This window comes from Pezoporus occidentalis, unplaced genomic scaffold (assembly GCF_034315485.1).
Source record: "Pezoporus occidentalis ecotype Australia unplaced genomic scaffold, CSIRO_AGI_Poc_V1 ctg99, whole genome shotgun sequence".
Taxonomy (NCBI): Eukaryota; Metazoa; Chordata; class Aves; order Psittaciformes; family Psittacidae; genus Pezoporus; species Pezoporus occidentalis.
The window spans coordinates 2,294,078-2,303,611 of NW_026916358.1; the positions used below are offsets into that span (position 1 = coordinate 2,294,078).

Genomic DNA, 9,534 nt, shown 5'->3' on the forward strand with positions numbered 1-9,534 from the left:
TTTACCATAGAAGACTGAAATTAAGTCTAGTTGCACCATTAAACAATGTCTTATAGCTAAAACATGGGGGAAGGGGAGAAGGAGGAAGTGTTATGTTAAAAATTGTTTATTTAAGTGATCTGCATTAATATGTTTATCTTCAAACCCTGATTCCTCCAAAAGAGATATTATCACCCTCTATGCATTTAAGGGCTTTTCTTGCATCCCATTTTAATTTTTCCTTTATTTGCTTTCATACAGTCTGGGTTTTGGTTTTAAATTCTAGGTTTTCATATTTTTAAATTAAAAATCAAACTAAATCATTCCTTGTTTTTCCCTTGAGGAACTAACTTCCTCTTTCCACCAACTTCAGCAGGCATTACATCAAGCACTGCCTGATCCACTCCTGGTCTTTAACATCTCAGTACTATCATTCATTAAACAAAGCTAAATTACTAGCAGTCCCACTGATTTCATGGGACTGATGATAGAGTGATGTAATACACAATGTATAGGTGTAAAGTCTGCCTGTAAAAATAAGCTGGCTATGTGACACTGCAGGCAGAAGTTCAACATGTAATTTAACATGCATGTCATGACAAGTTAAAGAATGTATAACTAAAGAGGAGTTGACCTGCAATGTAATTGTGGTTCTTGTCTTGAAAAAGACGTACTTATGACTCTGCTTTGTGTTTTGTAAGTAAGAGGCATTCATTCCCATAGGACTACTAGCAGCGCACAGAGCCACAGCAACAGTAGGAAAAGTTAGGATACAAAACAAAGAATAAACATTTTGACAAAGCCAAAACATTGCATCTTCCTTATGTTCCAGAGAGGCAAAAGGAATATCTGAACTAAATAAACATCCAGGATCTCTGGTCAGCAAAACCAGAAAAGATCCTAAAGGAATACAACCACCACTATTACAAGATAGGACTAATGGCAGAAGACACACGTTGCTGCACTAAAGATATTACACAGGCTTGAATAGTTTTCTATCATTGGAGGTCTATAACATTTCAGTTTGTTACGGTTCCCCACGCATTCCTTAAGAGCCTCAAAGCTCATAAAAATGATGTGTCATATTTTGATACTTGTGCTAAACACAAGTTTTATTATTACCAGTGTTTAAACCCAACACAATCCACTCAGTCCTTACTGAGCTAGCTGATTAAATATCTAATATTCATGAACCAGAATTTTAATATTGAATGCTCAAAATGATTCAAGGTTTTTGATGTAACGGAACATAAGTCATTCAGTGTCAAGTGGAAGGCAGGGCCTGTATTATAGCATTAATTATTTGGGATACTAGCATTAATTTCTTTCTCTATTTGAATTAAATGGATTTCAAAACAGTGTGAATTTATGAATAGCCCACAATATAATTATTTCTATATTATCCCTGCAGCATTAGCAGACAGACTGCCTACATACCTGAAAATGTAAAGGAAGGAGACTGATCATCAGTTTTCCTTTTAACCTTTTTCTGAAAGACAGGAAAGGTGAAGCTCAATATGTTTATACTCTAACTGGCTTACACTCTTTTTTGATTAAAAAATATATGTCTATACTAATAAACACCATCTACATATTTTTCGTATTCAACATGCAATGATTAAAAGAAAACACATTAAGTAAAATACACTGTAGCCAATTTCTTTTATAACTAAAACAATTCTTAATTAAAAACACAAAGCTGCAAAAATAGCAGGGACTTTTACAAAATTTCAACACTCACTGGAAAAAAAAACACTAAATCTTAACTTTGATTTCCAAAGTTGCTACATCCCCAGGAGTTCAAGGAGTTCTGGTAGGAAAGACTAATGAAAGATACAAACATGGTGCCTTTTTTCCATCGCCTAAATGGTACCAATTTTCAATTCACTTACAGATACAGCCAGACAGTACTTGCTAACAAAAACAATTCACAATGCAAAACAAATGAAGAAATACACCACCACTCATAAAACTGCTGTCTGCAGATCATCTGAGTCAACGAGTTACCAGAGCTTCAGATCCTGATGGAGCCAGCATAACATTCCCATACAAAACATGCAAAAATCAGTATTCACAGGTTTTCATCCAACTTTACAAGACTTGTGCAGTCTGGTTAAACCAGAAACAGCTGTCCAGTCGAAACTGCAACTTTACAAATAAACATCAGCCAAGGCTAAAAATAAGCCAAACAAACCAGCTGTGCCACTCACTGCCGCTGCCCACAGCCCATCTACACAGGTGCCAGGTCCTGTCCCTGCACTCCACAGCATGGTGTTTGCACCATCACTGACAGTACTGACACAAAACCAAAGATCAGTGCATAAAGCGCCCACTTCCGACCTAAAAAATACTCAATACTTGTCCTTCTGGTTTTGATGAAGTTCTTGCTAAAAAAACTGAAAGCATACATATCTTTAGAGTGACTGGATGAAGTCCAACTACCTATTTTTTTTTCTTCTACTCATCCAAAAAAAAGCTTTCAATCTGAAGCTACCAACTGCATTTTCAACAAACACTAAATTATTTAAAACAAAACAAACAAAACCCTAAATTGCAGTTGTAAAAACATGAAAAAAAAAAAAACAAACAAACAACTCTACACCAAGAAAAAGCTTACAGTAGTAAGTTTTGCTAAGCTAGGCGGCAGCATGCATTTGCAGCAGCCCGAGTCTCCTGTGGTGGAATCCAGAATCCCTGACATGTCATCTTTCAAGATCTGTCAAATTTGATAACACTATATGTGTGTCTGGAGGGACGCCATCCATTCAGGGAAATGAGCACACGATTTGTTGTCATGACAGCTATCAAAATTCAGCCCAAGAACATATCATACAGCCACGTATCTTTCCTTCTGCATTAAGAGGCTGAAAAATACTTTCCTTGTTGTCATCTGAAGTATCATTAGGACGTCAACTAAGAAGATGACTTCCTTGGAATAACAGTAGCCCAGGATGGCTCTGGGAGCTAAGTCCAACACACAACAGATGTGGGAGAAAACAAGTGTGATGAATACAGTGCTATTCTAAGAACAGGAAGGGAAACCTTCCAGCCATGCTATGCTGAGGGTGTTCCTAATGCATTGAAACCAAGAGATCAGTCCAATGTTTGGGACTCCTCTCCTCTGGTATTAGTGCCAGCAGAAGGATTAATTTATTGCTGTTCCTTGAAACAGTTTTAACTAGTCCAGAATGCCCTAAAATTCAGAGTAATGCACCAATTTAACTCTCCATGTGTAGCATAAGTTTTAACAAGATTTTGTGTTTCTCTTCTCTCTTAAACATGTGAAAGGTCTACCCATGAGCTGCTTTATTTTACTATATAGTTAACCAAAACCTTAATCAGTATACAAAAATTATTATGTCAGCCAACTTAAATTTCACAAGGACAAGTTAGAAAGTCCTGATCTACTTCAATTTACAGTTTGTATGCTTAATGAACACCACCATTCCTTTCTAAACCTTCCCGCCCTGCAAGGATCTATCCTCATTTTGAAGGAAAGGTTCTGAAATAGTGCTTAATGACTGTTTTCAAATAATATAAACAGGAGCAATATAGTTAAATCAAAAGATAAACAGACTATTTTAACAGCTTACTTTTATTCTTAATAAAAAGCTTTTTCTTCTTTTTTTTTTTTTTTAAATGCTGCTCTGCTAGCAGAACTCAGAACCTCACCCCAGCATGACCAGTAAGCACCTGCTTTGCTAACACTCCTCCTGTTCTCCTGCTGGGTCTGACAGCTTTTCCATATTTGCATGGAGCTGATCCAGTGTAACCTATAGGGAAAGACAGCTGAGAGACAGCATTCAGCTAGAAGTGGCTCCTCACGCTATAAGAGGACGTGACCCAGCATCAGGAAGAGCATCTGCAGCCTCTAGCCTCTCTCTTAACTTTGTGTATCTGCTTTCACACTCCTGTCCCTTTTCCTCATAAAGGCCTTCACATACACTCTGATCATTTCTAGAACTCAGAAACTTTAAATGGCTCCAAAGGCTAAAAATCATTTTTTCTAGTAAAGTAGTAATACTCTAAAGGCCTGGTCACTTAATTTTGGTTACTGATCCATTTTGACTAAACAGTCCCACCCTGGCACAGCAAACACTACTCACATCACTTCCAAGGACCACACGTTACGATACTTGCTGAAGTGACAGAGGAAGAAAGTGCCCTACCTATCAAAATAACACAACCCACTAAAATACAGTTGTAATGGGTTATCATCTAACTATTTTTATTTTTAATTAAAAATCTTCTTGAAAACAAAGTTTATATTTCATTTAGAAAAGTTGGCTGCCTAAGAAGATTACTCCCAAATTTTGTAAACATACTAAATATATCGATTTTGTCTAATAAAGTTTCAGCTAACATCTGCGGTATATCTCGCTACCTGTTTTCAGATCTATTTCTACAGTTATATGTACTCTGCAGACAGTAGATGAGTTGAGGAAAACTGGATTGAGTTTCTTCAGCCCAGATTAAAAACACACCTGTATTGCATTTTATTTTGCATCTTTATTCTGCCACAACTGTTAAGAGAAAAGCAACATTTTTGAGAATTCAGGTTATCTACCAGGAGTCCCAACACGCAGACCCCACTGTCTGCTTCACAGAATAATCAATATTAGTTACACATCACCATATTAATACCTTGCTAACAAGATCAGGACCAAAAACAGCACAACAAACCTACAGAGGGAAAAAACCTCTAAGCCACAAAGTTTGTTTCTACGAGTTTGAACAAACACTGGCTACACAAGCATGCCTGAGCTTCCACTGTAACAGATGTTTTTCTTAGCACAAGTATTTCTAAAACTTCACTGACATCAGGTTATTGTGCATAGCTGCAGAAATATAAAATGCAATGGGTTGCTCTTCTCTAATCAAGATTTATTTCTCTACACCTGAATTCTTGAAATTTACAATATTCTATTAAAGTTTAAAAACATACACTACCAAACCACCTCACTGCACACAGTTATATATGCTGGGTTTAAAATATGAACTCACTTCATTAACAGCGAGGAACAAATTCATTTGTTGTGCCACATATATTTAATGGAATACAAAAATATATATTTCATATTTCGAGGCACTTCCAATTTACTCATTTCATTAGCATTTATGAAACAATTAAGAATCCTTATGATGGAGAAAAAAAGATTACTCCAAGAAATAAAAAAAGCAACACTTGAAAGAATTACTTTACCCACTACTGAACAGAGCAATGGTTTAATTGGGCAGAGCACTGACAACTACGTTATTATGAGGAAACTAATGGGCCTAATTGAATCTGCAAGAAAAATTTAAACAGAACTTAAAACAGAAATGAGCTTAGGATTCCAGGGCTGAGACTCATAAATTTGCAAAACAAAACAAACAGAAAAGTCATTTTTCGGAAGGTGTAAGTCATCAGGATCTCCTATCGTACCTTCTTCAGAAGACTGAACAACCATGCATGGGTTAAACTAATAGTACAGGTCACACTTCCACGCTTTACAAGGAAGAAACAACACTATTTCCCACATTACAAATACTATCCAGTTCTCTCGAAGGTCTTCCACTCCAGGAACTAATAAGGGTTCTTGACTTTCACTCTGTGGAAACTATTGTTCTGCAATGCTCCTGTAAACCTAGTACACACAATGATAAAGTGTATTGCCTTTAAGTTTATTATTTCAGAGAGAGAGGAAAGCAGCTTTCCTGCAGAGCGCCTCAACTCTCCGCCTCTTCAGCACACCAGATGACCTACTTCAGGGGAGCAGGGTGCCCAGGGACAAGCATCCAGCACCTTACCCCAGGTCTGACTAAACTAACCAAAACACGGTAGCATCTAATCTCACAGGCAGTTTTCAGCTACCTGAAACCTCCTCCCAATACCTCTAATAAATCCTCACCAGCAATCCTGCTTCCTCAAAATGCCGAGAAGGGGGTGGGGGGAATACCCATGGCTTGGAAACCATCAGTGCCTTGATGCAAACACGAAATATTTTCTAGAACACACACTTCAGATTCAAAGATGCCTTAGTTTTGATTTCAAACCTGCAGCAAGTAAATTGATACAGCACCTGTCTCCATGAGTCTGGAAGCAGCTTTTATGCTCAAGAAGCATGAAAAACACAGATACTCCAGGTAGTTTTGCTGCTGCTCAAGACCATGACCAGCAAGCAAAGCTATCTGGGCATCACTTTTGGAGTCACTAGCTTACATTTTCTACCAAGGAAAGACATGAGCACCACAAAGGACTAACGTACCAATAGCAACACGAGGTATGAAAAAAAACAAAACAAATGCTGGAAAAAAAACAGATGCCACTGACCTTGTCCCTCTTCTTTAGCTGACTGTAGATGCGAGGTAGCACATAAGAGAGCAAATACCTCTCCTTACACTCTCACACAACTAGCCAGGAGAGATTCTGTGTATCACTGTATCACAATCAGAAACATCATCTGACAGAAGTCCAATACAACAGCTAATGTTGCAATGACAGAACAATGGCAATGAGAGCTAACATCATAAGGAGTCTGTGTCTGTTTCATGGCTTATATGTATTTGCTAATTACAGTCTTGATCTTCATGGTGCCTTCTATCTCTACACTTATTCACTGTTCCCAAAAGTGACATCTTCTGTCAATGTCTCAAGAAGCAAGTCAGTCACAAAGTTATTTGCTAACTGCTTAAACTGACTTGGGCTAGACAGAGGATTTCAATTTCCAGAGTTGTGAAATCAGTATTTCTAAGAAACGACAACATTATTTTACTTCAGAACTTAATAACCCTAAAAACGAAAACAAAGTACTATTAACATCACCTGCATGGTACTAACTGCTTCAGATTACTAAAAAGCAGTGGCAAAACAAGTACTTTCAAATACAAATTCTTCATGAGCTCCTACCCAGTAAGCCCTTTCGAATTCCTCCATATTAAGTTACTAGTCCAAACTCCCCATGCTACAAACTACGCGTGGTTAGGCCATGAAAATTTGTTTTTACAAAGGCCACTACCAAGTTTGGCGACAGAGCAGTCGAATTCACCCAGGTTGAGCTGCTGCAACAGTAGCAATACGTTCCTCAGCAACAAATACTGCTTCACAAGCAGGGGAAGAAATGCGGCTCAGCAAAGGAGAGCTCTGACTTCTCACGGAGGTTCAGTCAGCATTCAAGTTTTAAAGTAACAAAGTGACAAGAGAGCTCCGAGTTAAATACTACATTGAAATCATGGAATAACCCCGATACATGCAAAGGATCACATTAAGCGCAAAAAAAAAAACCCAACCGTGGAAGATGTTAACATACGAACCAGAGTCGAAAGGCACTCACGATTATCCAGTCGCAGGTCAGACCTGAATTACAAACCTGAATCCCGACCTGACAACTTTATCTAAGGTGGGCCACAGTGCCCTGCCTGCCTGCAAGGGGTATCTCTTAGTTTGGGCGCATTTTTAATTAAAAACACAATGAAAAGACTTACAAATTATTTCCTATCCCAGACAAGCCGGGATGCATGTATTACATGAAATATAATTTTACCTTATTTTCTCTCCTTTCTTTTTACCTTTACATCTTTTACCTAAGCTAGCATCAACCGGGGGCATATTGCAACGCGCTCCTCAAGAAAGCCCCCGGTTCTAGCTCTAATCAAGCCGAAAGTAAGGAACGGAAAGAGAAAAGAAAAGGGGGACGAGAAGGCCGGATCCTCGGAGCAGCCCGGTGCGGCCGCCCGTCCGTCCGGGAAACTTTCCTGTGGCGCCGCACTCCTCCGGCCGGGAGGCGCTGCCCGCCTTCGTCCGCCGCCGGGACCGACGGATACACAGCCTCCATTCGCCCACCGGGCCGGGAGCTGAGCCCCGCGGGGAGGAGGGGGGGTGTCCCAGCCCGCCGCTGCCCCGCGGCAGAACGGCGGGCGGCACAAAGCAGCGGCTGTCACACACACACAACTCAGGAAGATGAGGAGGAGACGACCCCGGCCCCCCCGCAGCTGGACGTGGAACACAAACACCTCCCTCTCCCAGCCCCCTCGGGCTGCCCCCGGCAGGTACCGGCTCCTCCACACCCCCCTCCCCAGGGCGGCGACGGGGCCTCCACCGCCCAGGTGACACCCGCCCCTCCCCCGCTCCCGGCGGCCCTTTACCCCCGCCGCCCCCCGCGACCGCCACAAGTTTACGGCGGGCCTGCACCCCGGTCCCCGCCCTGGCCCCATCCCCGTCCCGCCCGCGGCCGCGCTTACCTCCGGCCGGCCGGCCGACGGCGAGCGGGGCGGGCGGCGGTGGGGAGGCTCCCAGCCCAGGCGGGCTCCGCTTCTTTGTCTCCTCGGCGGCGGCGGCGTCCGCTCGCTCCCCCCCTCCGCTTCCCTCTGCCCTTCCCCAGGCGGATGCGGGCCGCGTCCTCCAAGAGGGACCGGCTGGCTCCCCCCCTTCCTCTTCCTCCTCTGCTCCGCGCCGGACGCGTCCAAGGCCCCAGCCCGTGGCGGCGGCAGCGGCTCCGCTCCCTGCCTCCCCCTCAGCCTGCTGCGCCCGGCGGCGAGCCCCTCCCCCGCCAAACGCCCGCCCCCCTCGGCACAGGCACAGCCCCCGCCCTGCCCTTCCTGCCGCTGCCGCTGCCGGGATCGCGCGGGAGGAGCCCTTCGGACTCCCCCTCAGCCGCCGGGAGGTCAGCCGATACCCCCGCCCCAGCGCGGCCGGGCTAGGCCGGGCCGGGGCTACCACCTTCTGCTCTGCTCCGCCGGGACAGGGGGAGGCGGAGCAAGAGGGGTTCCTGCCCGGCAGGAACGTTCTGACACCCCCCCGCCACCCGCCCCCTTCACGCCTCGGGAGACCCGGCACTCCCGGTAAAGCTCCCCCGCCAGCAGCGGAAGCACCCGGGGAAAGTAGTGGCGAATGCTTAAACAAGCGGTGTTGGCGGGGTGGGGGCGCGCACGTCGGGGCCGGGCCGGGCCGGGAGGGTGGGAGGGAAGGAAAGCCGCGTCTCGCCCCGGCGCTGCCACCGGCCGGGCCAGGGTCACCGAGCCGCCGCCGCCGCCGGCGAACTTCCAGCCATAGCATCAGGGTGCCTCCGCCGCTCATTGGCCGCGGGGCGTGACGTCACGGAGTGGCCGCGGCCCGGGCCCCAACCCCGACCCCAGAGCGGCGGCTGGGCCGGGATGTGCTCGGTACCGTGCCCGGCCGGTTTCCGGCTCCGCTTCAGCCCCGGGGCAAAGTTTCAGCCTCAGCGCCCCGCCCGTTAGCCGTGTTGGGCGGTAATTCTTACTAAGGGTACGTACGTGCCCAGGTGGTGGTACCTCAGGAGAGGGTGCCGGGCCCGGAACCCACCCCTTAGTCCCAAATAGAGCCCTGTTCTCGGGAGCGTGGCCGGACCCCGCCGCCCCCTGCGCTCTCCGCTCATGGGGAAGGGGGTTTCCTCACGCGGAGGCCGGGGTCAGTCCTGAGAAAGACCACCATGAGGCCACGGGCCTCAGGCAGGCACGTCCTTGACGGTCCCAGTGCCTGTTGCGGGGCGCAGTCCCTCGGCGGGGGTGGGTGACCGAGGGCTGTGGGAAGCGGAAAGATCGTCCCTTTGGAGTAAC

The 9,534-nt window shown here is 45.2% G+C and overlaps 1 protein-coding gene across 3 annotated transcripts in view; it reads right to left on the minus strand.

Moving 5' to 3' along the window:
• The window catches only part of NCK2 (NCK adaptor protein 2), an 86,335-nt gene extending 77,849 nt beyond the window's left edge, over positions 1 to 8,486 (minus strand). For 2 of the 3 annotated variants that reach the window (XM_062606987.1, XM_062606984.1), the window contains exon 1: positions 8,200 to 8,486. The gene's annotated coding sequence lies outside the window, so the exon portion shown is untranslated. Of the gene's footprint in view, positions 1 to 1,416; positions 1,469 to 8,199 lie in introns of all 3 variants that reach the window. The other variant, XM_062606986.1, reaches the window with a different exon arrangement.
• Positions 8,487 to 9,534: the final 1,048 nt, after the last annotated feature.